We start from the raw sequence: 22,407 nt of genomic DNA, 5'->3' as shown, positions 1-22,407 counted from the left end.
TCGGCAAACTTAATGACTGTGTTGGAGTCGTGCTTGGCCATGCAGTCATGGATGAACAGGGAGTACATGAGGGGACTGAGCACGCACCCCTGAGGGGCCCCTGCGTTGAGGATCAGCGTGGCAGATGTGTTGATACCTACCCTTACCACCTGGGGGCCGGCCCATCAGGAAGTCCAGGATCCAGGTGCAGAGGGAGGTGTTTTGTCCCAGTGTCCTTAGCTTAGTGATGAGCTTTGAGGGCACCATGATTTTAAACGCTGAACTGTAGTCAATGAATAGCGTAAATAGTAATAGTAATACTATCTAATACTAATAGTAAATAGAGTACAAATACTTGAGATAAACTTTTGTTATTGACCAAATACTTATTTTCCACCATAATTTGCAAATAAATTCATTAAAAATCCTACAATGTGATTTTCTGGATTTCTTTTTCTAATTTTGTCTGTCATAGTTGAAGTGTACCTATGATGAAAATTACAGGCCTCTTTCATCTTTTTAAGTGGGAGAACCTGCACAATTGGTGGCTGACTAAATACATTTTTGCCCCACTGTAGGTCTGTAGCAGTTTGGGTCTAGGTTGTCTCCCCCATTGAAGAGGGGCTGGCTGCGGCAGTTTCCAATTTTTGGGGATCTCAGATGATACGAAAGTGAGGTTGGACAGGCTTGTAATAAGGGTTGCAACAATTTCGGCAGATCATTTTAGAAAGAGTCCAGATTGTCTTGCCCATTGTCTTGTGGGTGGTGCAGGGCTGTTGACCGGGGTAGAAAAATGCTTGTTGAAATTCTCAATTATCGTGGATATATCGGTGGTGACATTGTTTCCTAGCCTCAGTACAGTGGGCAGCTTCCTTCCAGGATACCCGGGCCAGGTCGATTAGAAAGGCCTGCTCGCTGAAGTGTTTTAGGGAGCGTTTGACAGTGATGAGGGGTGGTCGTTTGACCGCAGACCCATTACGGATGCAGGAAATAAGGCAGTGATCGCTGAGATCCTGGTTGAAGACAGCAGAGGTGTATTTGGAGGGCAGTTTGGTTAGGATGATATCTATGAGGGTGCCCGTGTTTACGGATTCGGAGTTGTACCTGGTAGGTTCATTGATAATTTGTGTGAGATTGAGGGCATCAAGTTTAGATTGTAGGATGTCCTCGGTGTTAAGCATGTCCCAGTTTAGGTCACCTAGCAGCACGAGCTCTGAAGATAGATAGGGGGCAATCAATTCACATATGGTGTCCAGAGCACAGCTGGGGGCAGAAGGTGGTCTATAGCAAGCGGCAACGGTGAGAGACTTGTTTCTGGAAAGGGGGATTTTTAAAAGTAGAAGCTCGAACTGTTTGGGCACAGACCTGGAAAACTTGACAGAACTCTGCAGACTATCTCTCCAATGCCGCCCCCTTTAGCACTTCTGTCTTGTTGAAAAATGTTATTGTTAGGCATGGAAATGTCAGGGTTTTTGGTGGTCTTCCTAAGGCAGGATTCAGACATGGCTAAGACATTCGGGTTGGCAGAGTGTGCTAAAGCAGTGAATAAAACAAACTTAGGGTGGAGGCTTCTAATGTTAAAATGCATGAAAACATGGCTTTTACGGTTACAGAAGTCAAAAAATGAGAGCGCCTTGGGATTTGGAGTGATGCTGGGGACTGCAGTGCCTGGATTAACTTCTACATCACCATAGGAACAGAGGATAAGTTGGACGGGTACGCCTAAAGGCTATAAGAACTGATCGTCTAGTGCGTTTGGAACAGAGAGTAAAAGGAGGTTTCTGGGCACGGTAGAATAGATTCAAGGCATAATGTATGATAGGATGTGAATACAGTGGAGTTAATCCTATGCATTGAGTGACGATGAGAGAGATATTGTCTCTAGACACATCATTTATACCAGGTGAGGTCACCTCATCTGTGGGAGGTGGAACAAAAGGGTTAACTATGGCATATTGAGCAGGGCTAGAGGCTCTACAGTGAAAAAAGGCAACAATTACTAACCAAAACAGCAGTAGACAAGGCATACTGACATTAGGGAGAGGCATGCGAAGCCGAGTGATCATAGGGATCCAGTGAGTAGCTCGGCAGGCCAGAGACACGGAAATTCAGACAGCTAGCGGGCCGGGGATAGCAAGCTAGCAGAAGGGCCTTAGAGGGACGTCATGACGATCTTTGGATCTGCTGGGTTTGTATGCAAATTGGAGTGGGTCAAGGGTTTCTGGGATAACAGTATTGATGTGAGCCATGACCAGCCTTTCAAAGTATTTCATGGCTACAGACGTGAGTGCTACAGGTTGGTAGTCATTTAGGAAGGTTACCTTGATGTTCTTGGGCTCAGGGACTATGGTGGTCTGCTTGAAACATGTTGATATTACATTTTCGGTCAGGGAGAGGTTGATCAGCGCATGCTCTGAGTACACGTCCTGGTAATCTGTCTGGCCCTGCGGCCTTGTGAATGTTGACCTGTTTAAAAAGGTCTCACTCACATCGGCTACGGAGATTACGATCACACAGTTTTCCGGTACAGCTGGTGCTCTCATGCATGCTTCAGTGTTGCTTGCCTCAAAGTGAGCATATTATTTATATATAGCTCGTCTGGTAGGCTCATGTCACTGGGTAGCTCGCGGCTGTGCTTCCCTTTCTAATACAGTAAAAGTTAGCAAGCCCTGCCACTTCCAACGAGCATCAACAGGCCGATTCAGCATTAAGTCGGTCTATGAAACAGTGGAAATGTTAAAAACCTACGAGTTGGTCCCAGAGGCATATAGACAGGTGACAAGCAAATCTACATAGGATTTCACGTAATTTAGTCTCAGTTTAATCATTGGTGCTCTGCCTCAGAGGTAAATGCACTTGAGGAATTGTCTAATTTGGTGGTACTTGAGCAGTTTAAGAATTCAGTACCAGAGCGTATTCAACTTATATCAGTGAGCACAATGCACAACTCCTAGCGAGACAGCAATCCTATCAGATGAGGATTTCTTGATCAATTAAAGTTTTGTTGGATCCTGGTCGTCATACTGAAACTGCCCGTAAAGAGTACTTCTCCCCTCCCAGAAAGTTCTGAAGGTTAATCGCAGATACTTGTTTTCCGCAGGTTGGTGAATCAGGTAGAAATGATATAGTCAGAGTTAACTACTTTCAAGGTAAGGGACACTGGGAAAATGAATGTCCTTTCCTTTTTCTCTTTTTTAAAAGAGAAAATCCAAAACATTCTGGTGGCAATTCAAAAGTACAGTTTTCTGGCATAGTACTATATCTCAACTTGAGAAGCTTGCAGATCGTTTTGGAAAAGCCAGTGCTTCTGACTATGCTGCATATATCTGAAGGTTATATCTTCCTGGTAGGATGGGATGAGAAAGTGTCAGTGAAATGTTTTTCCGGACACAGGCTCTGTAGAATCATTGGTTTGTGAATCCGTATTGTCATTCTCTTCTGAGTCAGATACAGGTGATTCTATACTCATGCATGGGTGTATCCTTTCTCCTGTTCTTGTGCACATTGAAACTTGACTCAGATATTGTTAAAGGTTTGTATTGGTGTACGTCCTCATCTACCAGTTGAGGGTATTGATCACTTTCTGGGTATCCTGTAGGGTTAGGGTGTACAGGTCTGGGTTGGGGTGCCGGTGTACAGGTCTGGGTTGGGGTGCCGGTGTACAGGTCTGGTTGGGGTGCCGGTGTACAGGTCTGGGTTGGGGTGCCGGTGTACAGGTCTGGGTTGGGGTGCCGGTGTACAGGTCTTGGTTGGGGTGCCGGTGTACAGATCTGGTTTGGGGTGCCGGTGTACAGGTCTGGGTTGGGGTACCGGTGTACAGGTCTGGGTTGGGGTGCCGGTGTACAGGTCTGGGTTGGGGTGCCGGTGTACAGGTCTGGGTTGGGATGCCGGTGTACAGGTCTGGGTTGGGATGCCGGTGTACAGGTCTGGGTTGGGGTGCCGGTGTACAGGTCTGGGTTGGGGTGCCGGTGTACAGGTCTGGGTTGGGGTGCCGGTGTACAGGTCTGGTTGGGGTGCTCCATGGTCTCCACCACACTAGGTGTACAGGTCTGGATTGGGGACTGCTCCACCACACTAGGTGCCTGGTCTCCACAGGTCTGGGTTGGGGTGACTGGTCTCCACCACACTAGGTGTACAGGTCTGGGTTGGGGTGCCACCACTTTCTGGTTACTCAGCAAACCACTGTTCTCCCTGAGGAGCCAAGATATCCACCACACTAGAGAAAACAACATGACTGATCTCCATGATCTCCACCACACTAGAGAGAGAACCACATGACTGATCTCCACCACACTAGAGAGAGAACCACATGACTGGTCTCCACCACACTAGAGAGAACCACATGACTGATCTCCATGGTCTCCACCACACTAGAGAGAGAAAACAACATAGACCAACACACAGGGGAGAAATGCTGCTTCCTTCCAGCATCCACCAAACCTGCTTCTTACAAAAATATCTGGAAAAAAATTAATGGTTGACACTTTGGCTTTAACAAATACTGCCAAACAAATAGTACCTCATTGCATTTTAAGTTTAGCACAGCCGATTCCAATGACTCCCTCTACACTGTGCTCCATGCTGACTATACACAAAACAGGGAGTCTAAATGAGTCCAATGACTCCCTCTACACTGTGCTCCATGCTGACTATACACGAAACAGGGAGTCTAAATGAGTCCAATGACTGCCTCTACACTGTGCTCCATGCTGACTATACACAAAACAGGGAGTCTAAATGAGTCCAATGACTCCCTCTACACAGTGCTCCATGCTGACTATACACAAAACAGGGAGTCTAAATGAGTCCAATGACTCCCTCTACACAGTGCTCCATGCTGACTATACACGAAACAGGGAGTCCAAACGCAAACAAAACAAATGTGCCAAATTCACAAATAACATACTACCAAAACTACCATATAAACAAAATCTCCAACTGGACGAGTCCCCACTGTGTCACTGTGCTTATAGTTTGTAACAACAAAGTCAGACCACGGCATGACGTAAATGTAACAAGGAATGCATTTAATAAACAAAATAAATAAATAATAAATAATAATAAATAATAAATCCAAAAATATAACATAAGCTGTGGATGTCTGTAGGATCAGTAGTATATGCAGTATGTGGATGAGAGGAAAGACTGTCTGGTGGAAACAGACCAACAACCGAAAGTTGGAGGAAGCCAGCCTGCCAGTCAGGGAAGAGAGAGAGTGTTGGCTGATGTGGCCACCCTTTATAGCCTGCAGGCCAAGCCTGTCCAGGTGTGTCAAATCAGCTGATGATCCTCCTAGCCTCCTGCAACAAGCAGACGACCAAACAGGAAATCCCAGCAGACAGACTGGGAAGAACGTTAAAATAAGACAGTCATAAATACCTCTTCCCCCCTGTTTCCTCTCTCTACCCTACTGTCATGACGTTGGCCTGGGGGGTAGGTTTATGACAGTCATAAATACCTCTTCCCCCCTGTTTCCTCTCTCTACCCTACTGTCATGACGTTGGCCTGGGGGGTAGGTTTATGACAGTCATAAATACCTCTTCCCCCTGTTTCCTCTCTCTACCCTACTGTCATGACGTTGGCCTGGGGGGTAGGTTTATGACAGTAATAAATACCTCTTCCCCCTCTCTCTACCCTACTGTCATGACGTTGGCCTGGGGGGTAGGTTTATGACAGTGATAAATACCTCTTCCCCCCTTGTTCCTCTCTCTACCCTACTGATGTTACATTTGCAAGCCCCTTGGTTAACAGAGATTCTGGGAACATCAGAAGGTGGGGGGAACTATATTCTGGTAATCCGAGCAATTGCACATATGCGGTGGTACTTAATGAATATCATGTCAGTTCAGTTGTCATCTGAGACATTCTCATCAATGATAAGATGACTGTCAGGACCCGGTTACGAACCCGGGTCTCCGGAGTGAGAAACAGTCACTTAACCAACTGAGCCACGAATAGTCGGCAGAACCCAGAAGATGAGGCAGACACAGCAGTACTTGAGATGGTGTATTTAATGAAGTAAAAAGTGAAGTTCTTCAGGAAAACATGTAACTCCACAACCTCAAAAGGAATTCCACAAGAACAAAGGTAATCCTCCAAGACAAAAAAGGTAAATCCACAAGGTGGAAGGTAAAGCACAAAAAGCCTCAAAAGATACTCAAAAACAAACAAACAAGAACAAAAAAAAACAGAATTCCACAAGAGAGTCCACCGGGATCAACAAGAGTTCACAGAGTACTAGGGCTGGGTGCTAACATACAAACACAGAGCAAAGAACAGAGGAAAACAAAGGGTTTAAATACAATCAGGGGAAACAGGTGCAAATAATAATGGGGATCAAGGGAAAACAAAAGGCCAAAAGGCACAATGGGGGCATCTAGTGACCAAAAACCGGAACAACCCTGGCCAAATCCTGACAATGACATAAACTCTACAGTGAAAGCCTACACATCAGAGTTATCGGATTCACATGGAATTGTTGTTCAATTTAAATGTTTGAATATGACATTATTCGTGATGGGATGAAATGTAATTTTAGCTTCTAAAATGTGAGAATTGGGTTTTCATGAGTGAATTATGCCCAACTCAGTGGCCCGCCCACGTGAAGAGACATAGGTTGTAAACTATTAAACACACCCCTTTTCTTCCCTCCACTATATAAAGCCCTTGACGAAAATGTGACCTCCTGTTCCGAGGATGTGCGGACGACGGTCCGATGTCAGAATGGTTCAGATAATAACTACAGAATGAAGAAGCCAACATCAGCGTGAGCTTTGGTTGCGAATGGTATGAACTTTGAACTCTTATTCACTACAGAAGTGATACCTCCTAGCCATTGAGTTAGCAACAGCAGCTGCAAACGCAGGTTATCAAGGAACAGACAGAGTATCCCGTCTACCACACAACGACATTACTACAACGTATCCAATTGACCACCAGAGACATTCTTCAAGGACAAAGGACTCGGTTTGGCAACACGGCCTTCCATCTACTACCAAATCTACCAAAGAGCAGCTCAGAGTAAATATTTATTGCATTTTCCTTTTCCAAATGAGCGGTAATTTAGAATGCATTAGATACTGTATTTATGATAGCACAGCTTCACCCTTTGTTCCTCAGTCTTCCTGCACTTTCACTCAAACCCCGCCCCTTTTCCTTTGTGTAACAAGCTGTCATGTCTGTTCCGCCAGGGACGTTTCCCTTCATGACGTAATTTGCAATCAAGTTATGATTAATTATGTGTATGTGTAATTCTGTGTGATTAGTTAGGTATTTAGTAAATAAATAATTAAACCCAATTTTGTATTGCTGATTCAACTTGTTAGCCAGGGTTCGTGCAGATTACCAAGAATTTACAACTTTCAGATGAGACTGCATTAAGGTGAGGATTAACATTGACTGCTATTGATGTAAAATATTACAATATATTTAAGAGTTTATTTGGAAGATAACAGCTCGATAAATATTATTTTGTGGTGCCCCGACTCTCTAGTTAATTAGGGAGAAATAATTTTATAGAATAGCATGTCATATCACTTAATCTGGCATAGCCCAAGACACAACAAGTGTATATTTGGCCTTGTGTTTTAGATTATTGTCCTGCTGAAGGGTGAATTCATTTCCCAGTGTCTCTTGGAAAGCAGACTGAACCAGGTTTTCCTCTAGGATTTTGCCTGTGCTAAGTTCTATTGTTTCTTTTTTATTCTGAAAAACTCCCCATTCCGTAAACGATTATAACCAGACCCAGAACATGATGCAACCACCACAATGCATTAAAATACAGAGAGTGCTACTCATTAATGTGTTATGTTGGATTTGCCCCAAACAAAGCACTTTGTATTCAGGATAACAAGTTGATTGCTTTGCCAAATGTTTTGCTGTTGTCACGGTCGTCATATGGAGGAGACCAAGGCGTAGCGTGGTAGGCGAACATATTTATTTAATGAAAGAAAGAACGAACACTGAACAAAACTAACAAAACAATAAAACGAACCGTGACGCTAATATGGCAGACAGGCAACTAAACATAGAATAACAACCCACAAACTACCCAAGGAATATGGCTGCCTAAATATGTTCCCCAATCAGAGACAACGATAAATGGAAACCAATCTAGGCAACCATAGCCATATAAACACCTAGACTAGTTAACAACCCCATAAACATACAAAGACCCCTAGACAATACAAAAACTAAAACAAACCACCCTCGTCACACCCTGACCTAACCCAAATTATAAAGAAAACAAAGATCAGGGCGTTACTTTAGTGCCTTTCTTGCAAACAAGAAGCATGTTTTGGAAAAGTTTTGTTCTGTACAGGCATCCCTCTTTTCAGTCTGTAAATTAGGTAAGTCTTGTGGAGTAACTACAATGTTGTTGATCCATCCTCAGTTTTCTCCTCTCACAGCCATTAAACTCTGATACTGTTTTAAAGTCACCTTTTGTAACGGTTTTCTAGGTGTGGTGAAGGAGAGTCGGACCAAAACGCAGCGTGTAGATTGCGATCCATGTTTAATCAAACAAACATAAACACGAAATAACACAAACACTACAAAACAATAAACGTAACGAAAACCGAAACAGCCTATACTAGTGAAAACTAACACAGACAGGAACAAGGACACTAAGGACAATCACCCATGACAAACTCAAAGAATATGGCTGCCTAAATATGGTTCCCAATCAGAGACAATGATAAACACCTGCCTCTGATTGAGAACCACTCCAGACAGCTATAGACTTTGCTAGATCACCCCACTAGCTACAATCCCAATATACACACCTACATACAAAAACCCATGCCACACCCTGGCCTTACCCAATACATAAAGATAAACACAAAATACTTCGACCAGGGCGTGACAGAACCCCCCCCCCCTATAAGGTGCGGACTCCTGAACGCACCTCAAAACAATAGGGAGGGTCCGGGTGGGCGTCTGTCCATGGTGGCGGCTCCGGCGCGGGACGTGGACCCCACTCAGTCAATGTCTTAGTCCCCTCTCCTCGCGTCCCTGGATAGTCCACCCTCGCCGCTGACCATGGCCTAATAGTCCTCACCCAGAACCCCACTGGACTGAGGAGCAGATCGGGACTGAGGCAGCTCGGGACTGAGGGAAAGCTCGGGAGTGAGAGAAAGCTCGGGAGTGAGAGAAAGCTCAGGAGTGAGAGGAAGCTCAGGAGTGAGAGGAAGCTCAGGAGTGAGAGGAAGCTCAGGAGTGAGAGGAAGCTCAGGAGTGAGAGGAAGCTCAGGCAGGTAGATAGATCTACCAGATCCTGGCTGGTTGGTGGTTTCAGCAGATCCTGGCTGACTGGCAGATCCTGGCTGACTGGCAGATCCTGGCCGACTGGCAGATCTGGCAGATACCGGCTGACTGGCGGATCTGGAAGAGTCTGGTTGACTGGCGGATCCTGGCAGACTGGCAGATCCTGGCCGACTGGCAGTTCTGGCTGCTCCATGCTGACTGGCGGCTCTGACTGCTCCACGCTGACTGGCGGCTCTGGCTGCTCCCTGTAGGCTGAAAGCTCTGGCAGCTTCTTACAGACTAGCATCTCTGGCGGCTCTGGCTGCGCTGAACAGACAGGAGACTCCAGCAGCACTGTAGAGGAAGAAGGCTCTAGCTGCGCTGAACAGGCAGGAGACTCCGGCAGCGCTGGAGAGGAGTAAGGTTCTGATAGCGCTAGACTGGCGGGAGACTCAGACAGCGCTGGAGAGGCGAGGTGCACTGTAGGCCTGATGCGTGGTGCTGGCACTGGTGGAACTAAACCGAGGACACGCACAGGAAGCCTGGTGCGGGGAGCTGCTACCGGAAGGCTGGGGTGTGGAGGTGGCACAGGATGGGTTAGACCGTGAAGGCGTACTGGAGATCTTGGGAGTAGTGCTGGCACAGGACGTGCATGGCTAGGGATGTGCACAGGAGGCCTGGTGCATGAGGCTGGCACCAACTTCACCAGCCGACTAACACGCACCTCAGGACGATTATGGAGCACTAACTCAGGTGCCATCAAATCCCCGACACGTTCCGTCAGGCGAATTCCATGCTTAAAAGCACCAACACAGCAACTCCCTCATTTCTCTCTCCTCCAATTTCCCCATTAACTCCTTCACGGTCTCTGCTTCGCTCACCTCCAACACCGGCTCTGGTTCTGGTCTCCTCCTTGGATCCTCACGATAAACAGGGAGAGTTGGCTCAGGTCTGACTCCTGACTCTGCCACACTCTCCTTGAGCACCCCCCAATAAATTTTTGTGGCTGACTCTCAGACTTCCATCCACGTCGCCGTGCTGACTCCTCATACTAGCGCCTCTCCGCTTTCTTCGCCTCCAGTTCTTCCTTGGGGCGGCGATATTCTCCAGGCTGAGCCCAGGGTCCTTTACCTTCCAGTTCGTCCTCCCACGTCCATCTATCCTGTGGCTCCTGCCTGTTGACACGCTGCTTGGTCCGTTGGTGGTGGGTGTCAGTTTTCTAGGTGTGGTGAAGGAGAGTCGGACCAAAACGCGTGTAGATTGCGATCCAATTTTAATCAAACAAACGTAAACACGAAATAACACAAACACTACGAAACATTAAACGTAACGAAAACCGAAACAGCCTATACTAGTGAAAACTAACACAGACAGGAATAAGGACAATCACCCACGACAAACTCAAAGAATATGGCTGCCTAAATATGGTTCCCAATCAGATACAACGATAAACACCTGCCTCTGATTGAGAACCACTCCAGACAGCCATAGACTTTGCTAGATCACCCCACTAGCTACAATCGCAATATACACACACCCACATACAAAAACCCATGCCACACCCTGGCCTTACCCAATACATAAAGATAAACACAAAATACTTCGACCAGGGAGTGACACCTTTGGGCTCATTGTGAAATCCCTGGGAGCTTTCCTTCCTCTCCAGCAACTGTACCTTTGTAGTGACTGGGTGTATTGATACACCATCCAAAGTGTAATTAATAACGTCACCATGCTCAAGGAATATTCAATGTCTTCTTTCTTTTCTTTCACCCATCTACCAATAGGTGCCCTTCTTTGTGAGGCGTTGGAAAACCTCCCTGGTCTTTGTGGTTGAATCTGTGTTTGAAATTCACTGTTCGACTGAGGGTCATTACAGATAATTGTATGTGTGGGTTACTGAGATGAGGTAGTCATTCAGAGTAAACACAGAGTGAGTCCAGGCAACTTATTACGTGACTTGGTGGCAAATGTTTTCTTCTGAACTTATTTTGATGATACATAACAAAGGAGTTGAAAACTTATTGATATAGGTATCTGGACTGATGAATGAATATAGGGATCTGGACTGATGACTGAATATAGGGATCTGGACTGATGACTGAATATAGGGATCTGGACTGATGACTGAATATAGGGATCTGGACTGATGACTGAATATAGGGATCTGGACTGATGACTGAATATAGGGATCTGGACTGATGACTGAATATAGGGATCTGGACTGATGACTGAATATAGGGATCTGTAATGATGACTCAATATAGGGATCTGTAATGATGACTCAATATAGGGATCTGTAATGATGACTGAATATAGGGATCTGTAATGATGACTCAATATAGGGATCTGTAATGATGACTGAATATAGGGATCTGTAATGATGACTGAATATAGTGATCTGTAATGATGACTGAATATAGTGATCTGTAATGATGACTGAATATAGGGATCTGTAATGATGACTGAATATAGGGATCTGTAATGATGACTGAATATAGGGATCTGGACTGATGACTGAATATAGGGATCTGGACTGATGACTGAATATAGGGATCTGGACTGATGAATGAATATAGGGATCTGGACTGATGACTGAATATAGGGATCTGGACTGATGACTGAATATAGGGATCTGGACTGATGACTGAATATAGGGATCTGGACTGATGACTGAATATAGGGATCTGGACTGATGACTGAATATAGGGATCTGTAATGATGACTGAATATAGGGATCTGGACTGATGACTGAATATAGGGATCTGTAATGATGACTCAATATAGGGATCTGTAATGATGACTCAATATAGGGATCTGTAATGATGACTGAATATAGGGATCTGTAATGATGACTGAATATAGGGATCTGTAATGATGACTGAATATAGGGATCTGTAATGATGACTGAATATAGTGATCTGTAATGATGACTGAATATAGTGATCTGTAATGATGACTGAATATAGGGATCTGTAATGATGACTGAATATAGGGATCTGTAATGATGACTGAATATAGGGATCTGGACTGATGACTGAATATAGGGATCTGTAATGATGACTGAATATAGGGATCTGGAATGATGACTGAATATAGGGATCTGGACTGAATATAGACTGAGTATAGGGATCTGGACTGATGACTGAATATAGGGATCTGGACTGATGACTGAATATAGGGATCTGGACTGGATGACTGAATATAGGGATCTGGACTGATGACTGAATATAGGGATCTGGACTGATGACTGAATATAGGGATCTGGAATGATGACTGAATATAGGGATCTGGACTGACGACTGAGTATAGGGATCTGGACTGATGACTGAATATAGGGATCTGGACTGATGACTGAATATAGGGATCTGGACTGATGACTGAATTTAGGGATCTGGACTGATGACTGAATATAGGGATCTGGACTGATGACTGAATATAGTGATCTGGACTGATGACTGAATATAGGGATCTGGACTGATGACTGAATATAGGGATCTGTAATGATGACTGAATATAGGGATCTGTAATGATGACTGAATATAGGGATCTGTAATGATGACTGAATATAGGGATCTGTAATGATGACTGAATATAGTGATCTGGACTGATGACTGAATATAGGGATCTGGACTGATGACTGAGTATAGGGATTTGTAATGATGACTGAATATAGTGATCTGGACTGATGACTGAATATAGGGATCTGTAATGATGACTGAATATAGTGATCTGTAATGATGACTGAATATAGGGATCTGGACTGATGACTGAATATAGGGATCTGTAATGATGACTGAATATAGGGATCTGGACTGATGACTGAATATAGTGATCTGGACTGATGACTATAATAGGGATCTGTAATGATGACTGAATATAGTGATCTGGACTGATGACTGAATATAGGGATCTGTAATGATGACTGAATATAGTGATCTGGACTGATGACTGAATATAGGGATCTGTAATGATGACTGAATATAGGGATCTGGACTGACGACTGAATATAGTGATCTGGACTGATGACTATAATAGGGATCTGTAATGATGACTGAATATAGGGATCTGTAATGATGACTGAATATAGTGATCTGGACTGATGACTGAATATAGTGAATAAAGTTTGTGTGTTTATCTGTTTGCATGTGTGTGTGTGTGTGTGTGTGTGACTGAATGTGTGTGTGTGTGATGTGAATGTGTGTGACTGAATGTGTGTGTGTGTGTGTGTGTGTCTGTGTGTGAATGTGTGATGACTGTGTGTGTGTGTGTGTGTGTGTGTGTGTGTGTGTGTGTGTGTGTGTGTGTAACACTGTGCTTGTTTTTATTGTTATTGGAGTCAGAGTGCAATACCCAATGTCACTTCGGGACACAGACAGCGGATCAGAGCTTTGGGACACGGACTGTGGGAGATAGCTTCGGGACATGGACAGTGGGACAGAGCTTTGGGACATGGACAGTGGGACAGAGCTTTGGGACACAGACTGTGGGACAGAGCTTCGGGACACAGACAGAGGGACAGAGCTTTGGGACACGGACAGTGGGACAGAGCTTTGGGACACAGACAGTGGGACAGAGCTTCGGGACACAGACAGTGGGACAGAGCTTTGGGACACGGACAGTGGGACAGAGCTTCGGGACACAGACAGAGGGACAGAGCTTTGGGACACAGACTGTGGGACAGAGCTTTGGGACACGGACAGTGGGACAGAGCTTCCGGACATGGACAGTGGGACAGAGCGTGTGTGTATGTGTTGGCCCTGTCCCTGTCCACTAAGTGGTGTGTGTGTATGTGTTGGCCCTGTCCCTGTGTACTAAGTGGTGTGTGTGTTGGCCCTGTCCCTGTGTACTAAGTGGTGTGTGTGTATGTGTTGGCCCTGTCCCTGTCCACTAAGTGGTGTGTGTGTATGTGTTAGCCCTGACCCTGTGTACTAAGTGGTGTGTGTGTATGTGTTGGCCCTGTCCCTGTGTACTAAGTGGTGTGTGTGTATGTGTTGGCCCTGTCCCTGTGTACTAAGTGGTGTGTGTGTATGTGTTGGCCCTGTCCCTGTGTACTAAGTGGTGTGTGTGTATGTGTTGGCCCTGTCCCTGTGTACTAAGTGGTGTGTGTTGGCCAGACTGTCCCTGTGTTGGCCCTGTCCCTGTGTACTAAGTGGTGTGTGTGTTGGCCCTGTCCCTGTGTACTAAGTGGTGTATGTGTTGGCCCTGTCCCTGTGTACTAAGTGGTGTGTGTGTTGGCCCTGTCCCTGTGTACTAAGTGGTGTGTGTGTATGTGTTGGCCCTGTCCCTGTGTACTAAGTGGTGTGTGTGTATGTGTTGGCCCTGTCCCTGTGTACTAAGTGGTGTGTGTGTATGTGTTGGCCCTGTCCCTGTGTACTAAGTGGTGTGTGTGTATGTGTTGGCCCTGTCCCTGTGTACTAAGTGGTGTGTGTGTATGTGTTGGCCCTGTCCCTGTGTACTAAGTGGTGTGTGTGTATGTGTTGGCCCTGTCCCTGTGTACTAAGTGGTGTGTGTGTATGTGTTGGCCCTGTCCCTGTGTACTAAGTGGTGTGTGTGTTGGCCCTGTCCCTGTGTACTAAGTGGTGTATGTGTTGGCCCTGTCCCTGTGTACTAAGTGGTGTGTGTGTTGGCCCTGTCCCTGTGTACTGTGTTGGCCCTGTCCCTGTGTACTAAGTGGTGTGTGTGTTGGCCCTGTCCCTGTGTACTAAGTGGTGTGTGTGTATGTGTTGGCCCTGTCCCTGTGTACTAAGTGGTGTGTGTGTATGTGTTGGCCCTGTCCCTGTGTACTAAGTGGTGTGTGTGTATGTGTTGGCCCTGTCCCTGTGTACTAAGTGGTGTGTGTGTATGTGTTGGCCCTGTCCCTGTGTACTAAGTGGTGTGTGTGTATGTGTTGGCCCTGTCCCTGTGTACTAAGTGGTGTGTGTGTATGTGTTGGCCCTGTCCCTGTCCCTGTGTACTAAGTGGTGTGTGTGTATGTGTTGGCCCTGTCCCTGTGTACTAAGTGGTGTGTGTGTATGTGTTGGCCCTGTCCCTGTCCACTAAGTGGTGTGTGTGTATGTGTTGGCCCTGTCCCTGTGTACTAAGTGGTGTGTGTGTGTGTGTGTGTGTGTGTGTGTGTGTGTGTGTGTGTGTGTGTGTGTGTGTGTGTGTGTGTGTGTGTGTGTGTGTGTGTGTGTGTGTGTGTGTGTGTGTGTGTGTGTGTGTGTGTGTGTGTGTGTGTGTGTGTGTGTGTGTCGCTCATGCTACACTGATCACACAACTCAAAAACACAACATTTACAGCAACACAGCCATCTCTCATGTCTGAGAGGACCGTTCTGGCTCAAACAAGGCTTACTTCCTTATTCTGAGGCTGTGTGAGTCTCTGGTCTGAGGTGATATTACTAATCACTAGTTTCTATCATCTGTGTGTTTGAACAGATAAAACCTTGATATCACATCTGTACTAGTGATATCTATGTACTGCATAACGTTGTTTACATTTACATTTACCAATATTCCCTAGTTTTCCAGAAATGTAATTGGACGATTCCCGGATTTTCCTCTTATTTCTTCCCCCACCACCCTGCTCCCCACCAGTAGCAGACTGGCCATGGGGGAGAGCCCCAGACTGTGGGGGGACTGGTATAACAGACTGATGGGGGTGGACCGCCACTGTTTTTACTACTGATGGGGGGGACTGTAAAAAACTGTTGTCAGAAAGTTGATGGGGGACTGTAGTATAACAGACTGATGGGGGACTGTTATAACAGACTGAACAGACTGATGGGGGTTTATAACAGACTGATGGGGGACTGTAAATATAACAGACTGATGGGGGGGACTGTAGTATAACAGACTGATGGGGGACTGTAGTATAACAGACTGATGGGGGACTGTAGTATAACAGACTGATGGGGGACTGTAGTATAACAGACTGATGGGGGACTGTAATATAACAGACTGATGGGGGACTGTAGTATAACAGACTATAACAGACTGATGGGGGGACTGATGGGGACTGTAGTATAACAGACTGATGGGGGACTGTAGTATAACAGACTGACTGTAGTATAACAGACTGATGGGGGACTGTAGTATAACAGACTGATGGGGGACTGTAATATAACAGACTGATGGGGGACTGTAGTATAACAGACTGATGGGGGACTGTAGTATAACAGACTGATGGGGGGGACTGTAGTATAACAGACTGATGGGGGGACTGTAGTATAACAGACTGATGGGGGACTGTAGTATAACAGACTGATGGGGGACTGACTGATGTATAACAGACTGATGGGGGACTGTAGTATAACAGACTGATGGGGGGACTGTAATATAACAGACTGATGGGGGGGGACTGTAGTATAACAGACTGATGGGGGGGACTGTAATATAACAGACTGATGGGGGACTGTAGTATAACAGACTGATGGGCTTTGTTGTTTTGTCATCATTAAGTTAACTTTGCAAGCCCATACCCATATACTGCATATACTGCATTATGTGTTTGTGTGTGTGCTTATATTGTGTTTGTATGGGTAACGTGTGTTCAACAACCCCTGCATATCCCATCAGCTTCCTCCTAAAACAGCCAATCACAATTTCATCTGTTCAATATTGAATTATGCTGTTGAATATTTAAATATTCCCCCGTTGCCGAGGGGGGTTCATCAGGGCGGAGACTTGAGTGGCCTGGGGCCTTGGCATCATCTCATTGTTAAAGAGGAGGACGAACACAAAACTACACTAACACACGCATAAGACTCTAAAGTGTGATGAAATATTTAGCTGTGCGACCAGGAGGTTTAATGAGAAAGTTCAGAAAGTTTCCACATCCCTTGACACATAGTGTTGTGTTACAGCATGAATTCAAAATGGATTCTCACAAAACAAAAACATTTTATTCAGAAATAGTCATAAATGTTATGCCATGAATTAATTACATTTTGAATGAATTAAATTACATATTTGTGTCAAATTGCCAGTGGGCAACCATTACGTCCCGAGTGGCTTCACGGACTGAGGCCCCGTAACGTTCTCGGGTTCGATCCCAGGCTGTGTCACAGCCGGCCGTTACCAGGAGAACCATCGGGCAAGGCGTCATTAGGCGGGGGTATGCCCGTCCAGGATTTCCTTGTCTTGTGCTCTAGCGACTCCTTGTTGTGGGCCGGGAGTCGTAGATTAGACATAATACACCACTCACACACATCTTCACCTTTAATCAAAACATTCTCATCTGGCATTATGATGATTCTCCTTCAACCATTTCATTTCATATTTCATTTGTTTATTCTATGTCTCCCTTAATTTGGTTTTCGTACAACTTTTCACATTCAGACTGTTGGAAAAGATCAGACATTTTGGTTGCTCCCCATATGGTTAGATCCTAATGAAAAATGTACCGGCTATTCTGGCAGTTGTCTTCTCCAACAGTGTGTTCCAGAGTCTCACCATACATCCCTTCCATTACACCTCACAGGGTTTCCTAGCCAATGTCCCCGGTTATTGCAGGTGCAGTCGCCAACATGTGGATACCTAAACAATTGCGTATTGCCTTGTTATTGACACGTTTGTTGAGATACCCGTTACTACCACACGCTCCTGCTGAGTAGTCCAGAACAGGACATGTCTGATACCGTTTGGAATACGCAGCATAACTAATATCTTCAAAGCGTTTTGTTTTTCCTATAACTACCCCAAGATCTCTACATGCTGAGTCGGCCAGGACAGATGTTTCATATAGAAAGGTAATATGTTCATCAAATTAAAGACCCCCAAATATTTATAATTGCTGGTAAACTCAATAATTTCTTCACCAAAACAAAACCGAAGAACTCTTCTCTTAGTCCCTGGATCTCTAAAGTTCATAATCTGTGTATTTTTTGTCTGGTTGATCATGAGTTTGTTTATTGACTGCACATAAAAACATGTTCCGCAGGTCTGTTTCTGGTATCAAAATAATACCATCAGTATATAGGAAAATACGTATGTATATATAATATTACATATTTATATTAGTAAATACTTAGCATGTCATCATCAGTAAATACTTAGCATGTCATCATCAGTAAATACTTAGCATGTCATCATCATCATCATTAGTAAATACTTAGCATGTCATCATCAGTAAATACTTAGCATGTCATCATCAGTAAATACTTAGCATGTCATCATCAGTATGTACTTAGCATGTCATCATCAGTAAATACTTAGCATGTCATCATCATCATCATCAGTAAATACTTAGCATGTCATCATCATCATCATCATCATCATCATCATCATCAGTAAATACTTAGCATGTCATCATCAGTATCTACTTAGCATGTCATCATCATCATCATCAGTAAATACTTAGCATGTCATCATCAGTAAATACTTAGCATGTCATCATCAGTAAATACTTAGCATGTCATCATCAGTATGTACTTAGCATGTCATCATCATCATCATCATCAGTAAATACTTAGCATGTCATCATCATCATCATCAGTAAATACTTAGCATGTCATCATCAGTATGTACTTTGCATGTCATCATCAGTATGTAGTTAGCATGTCATCATCATCATCATCAGTAAATACTTAGCATGTCATCATCAGTAAATACTTAGCATGTCATCATCATCATCATCAGTAAATACTTAGCATGTCATCATCATCATCATCATCATCATCAGTAAATACTTAGCATGTCATCATCAGTATCTACTTAGCATGTCATCATCATCATCATCAGTAAATACTTAGCATGTCATCATCAGTAAATACTTAGCATGTCATCATCAGTAAATACTTAGCATGTCATCATCAGTAAATACTTAGCATGTCATCATCAGTATGTACTTAGCATGTCATCATCAGTAAATACTTAGCATGTCATCATCAGTATGTACTTAGCATGTCATCATCATCATCATCAGTAAATACTTAGCATGTCATCATCATCATCATCAGTAAATACTTAGCATGTCATCATCAGTATGTACTTTGCATGTCATCATCAGTATGTACTTAGCATGTCATCATCATCATCATCAGTAAATACTTAGCATGTCATCATCAGTAAATACTTAGCATGTCATCATCATCATCATCAGTAAATACTTAGCATGTCATCATCATCATCATCATCATCAGTAAATACTTAGCATGTCATCATCAGTATGTACTTAGCATGTCATCATCAGTAAATACTTAGCATGTCATCATCAGTATGTACTTAGCATGTCATCATCAGTATGTACTTAGCATGTCATCATCAGTAAATACTTAGCATGTCATCATCATCATCATCAGTAAATACTTAGCATGTCATCATCAGTAAATACTTAGCATGTCATCATCAGTAAATACTTAGCATGTCATCATCAGTAAATACTTAGCATGTCATCATCAGTAAATACTTAGCATGTCATCATCAGTAAATACTTAGCATGTCATCATCAGTAAATACTTAGCATGTCATCATCAGTATGTACTTAGCATGTCATCATCAGTATGTACTTAGCATGTCATCATCGCTAGTCTAGTGAATGGAGTATTGTGCCAGTGACCAAAAGGTTGCAAGTTCAAACCCCTGAGCTGACAAGGTACAAATATGTTGTTTTGCCCCTGAACAGGCAGTTAAACCCACTGTTCCTAGGCCGTCATTGAAAATAAGAATTTGTTCTTAACTGACCCGTCTAGTTAAATAAAGGTAAATATATATAAATACATGTTTTACTCCATAAATAAAATACTTAGATAATTAAAATAATATAATTAGTATATAGGTAGATAATGATATATATATTATATGTATATTAGTATATACTTAGCATGTCATCATCATGTCTTACTCCCTATAGGAGGATACTTAGCATTTCCCATCAACCCCTGTCTTTATCAAACTATAGGCTGAAAGATGCCTCTTTACCAGCTTTCTGGAAATCAATGAAGCATACAAAAGCTATTGCCTTGTAATCTTTATGAACTGTGTCGTATAAATCATGTCATTGACATAACTTGAGGCTTTTGCATGGGACTTACTGTAACACCAAGCAGGCTCGGAGCGTTGCCTAAACGTTTAAAGGTTCTGGGCAGTGTTGATGACACGAGGGAAAAGGGAAATAGAGAACTAATAGAGAGAAAGTGAGTGAACAGAAGAGGTAGAGAAAGAGAGAATAGTTGGAGAGGAAACTGTGTTTTGACCTTTGTTCTAGAAACGTGTGCCGTGTACAGGATCAACCAATTATATACTTAGATTTAGGAGCAGACGGCCATACTTTAACCATCATGGCATTTTAATGGTCTACACTAAACCACTCCTCTCCTTTCCCCCTTCTCTCCATTCATCCATCCATCCATCCATCCATCCATCCATAAACCCCTCCCTCCCTCCCTCCCTCCCTCCCTCCCTCCCTCCCTCCCTCCCTCCCTCCCTCCCTCCCTCCCTCCCTCCCCCTCCCTCCCTCCCTCCCTCCCTCCCTCCCTCCCTCCCTCCCTCCCTCCTCCCTCCCTCCCTGCCTGCCTGCCTGCCTGCCTGCCTGCCTGCCTGCCTGCCTGCCTGCCTGCCTGCCTCCCTGCCTCCCTGCCTCCCTCCAGACATCCATCCATCCATGTGTCAGTGCTGCAGTGTGATCTATGCAGTGTGATCTATGCAGTGTGATCTATGCAGTGCTTTAAACAGTGTCAAAATAAGTATTCAGAGGGCTTGTTGAGCGGAGGGAGGGAGGGAGGGAGGGAGGGAGGGAGGGAGGGAGGGAGGGAGGGAGGGAGGGAGGGAGGGAGGGAGGGAGGGAGGGAGGGAGGGAGGGAAGGTCAATGTTAAAAACAAAATTGGGTTCAACTTGGTGTTCGTTATGGATTGATCAGGTGGGCCAACACTCTACCCTCCTCTGGTCATGCAGGGATTGATAGGACGGTGCGGGATCTTAGGGGAAAGTGCTGGTGGCCTACCTTGGCTAAGGACGTGAGGGTTTATGTCTCCTCCTGTTTGGTGTGCGCCCAGTGTAAGGCTCCTAGACACCTGCCCAGAGGGAAGTTACAGCCCCTCCACGTTCCATAGCGGCCTTGGTCACACCTGTCGGTGGACTTCCTCCCTCAAAGGGGAACACCACGATCCTGGTCGTTGTGGATCAGTAATAAACTCTTAAATATCTAGTAATATTTGCAGAGCTGTTATCTTCCGAATAAACTCTTGGAGACCTAGTAATATGAGTATTTACAGCAGTCAATTATAATCGTCACCTTAATTCAGTCTCATCTGAAAGTTGTAAATTCTTCACGAACCCTGGCTAACAAGTTGAATCGGCAATACAAAATTGGGTTTCATTATGTATTTACTAAATACCTAACTAATCACACAGAATGACATATACACAGAATTAATCAAACCTTGAATACAAATTACGTCATAAAGGAAAACGTACCTAGCGGGCGGAACAGATATGACAGCTGCTTACACAAAAGAAAAGGGCTGGGAAAGAGCGGGAAGACTGAGGACCAAAGGAAGAAGCTATGCTATCGTAAATTCAGTATTTTATGCATTCTAAATTACCACCCATTTGGAAAAGGAAAATGCAATAAATATTTCCTCTGAGCTGCGCTCTGGTAGGTTGGTGGTAGATGGAAGGCCGTGTTGCCAAACCGAGTCCTTTGTCCTTTGAAGAATGTCACTAGTGGTCAATTGGATACATTCTAGTAACGTCGTTGTGTGATAGACAGGACACTCTGTCTGTTCCTTCCAAAACCTTGTTTGCAGCTGCTGTTCTTAACTCAAGGTCAAGGAGGTATCACTTCTGTAGGGAATAAGAGTTCAAAGTTCATACAATTTGCAACCAAAGCTCACGCTGATGTTGGCTTCGTTCTGTAGTTATTATCTGAACCATTCTGACATCGGACCGTCGTCCTCACATCATTGGAACAGGAGGTCACGTTTTCGTGAAGGCTTTATGTCGTGGAGCGAGAAGGGTGTGTTTGAAAAGTTTTATAACCCATGTCCCTTCACAGGGTTGGGCCACTGATTGAGCAGAGCCCTAACCTTATGAAACTCCAAAGCTCTCATTTGGAAGCTAAAATTAGATTTAATCTTTTCCCCAATAATTTTATATTCAAACATTTAAATTGAACAGCAATTCCATGTAAATCCGATAACTCTGATGTGTAGACTTTCCACTGTTTATGTCATCTTATCATTGATGAGAATGTCTCAGATGAAC

The sequence above is a fragment of the Oncorhynchus gorbuscha genome, linkage group LG12, assembly GCF_021184085.1.
Source record: "Oncorhynchus gorbuscha isolate QuinsamMale2020 ecotype Even-year linkage group LG12, OgorEven_v1.0, whole genome shotgun sequence".
Taxonomy (NCBI): domain Eukaryota; kingdom Metazoa; phylum Chordata; class Actinopteri; order Salmoniformes; family Salmonidae; genus Oncorhynchus; species Oncorhynchus gorbuscha.
Note: the sequence above shows the minus strand (reverse complement) of the source record.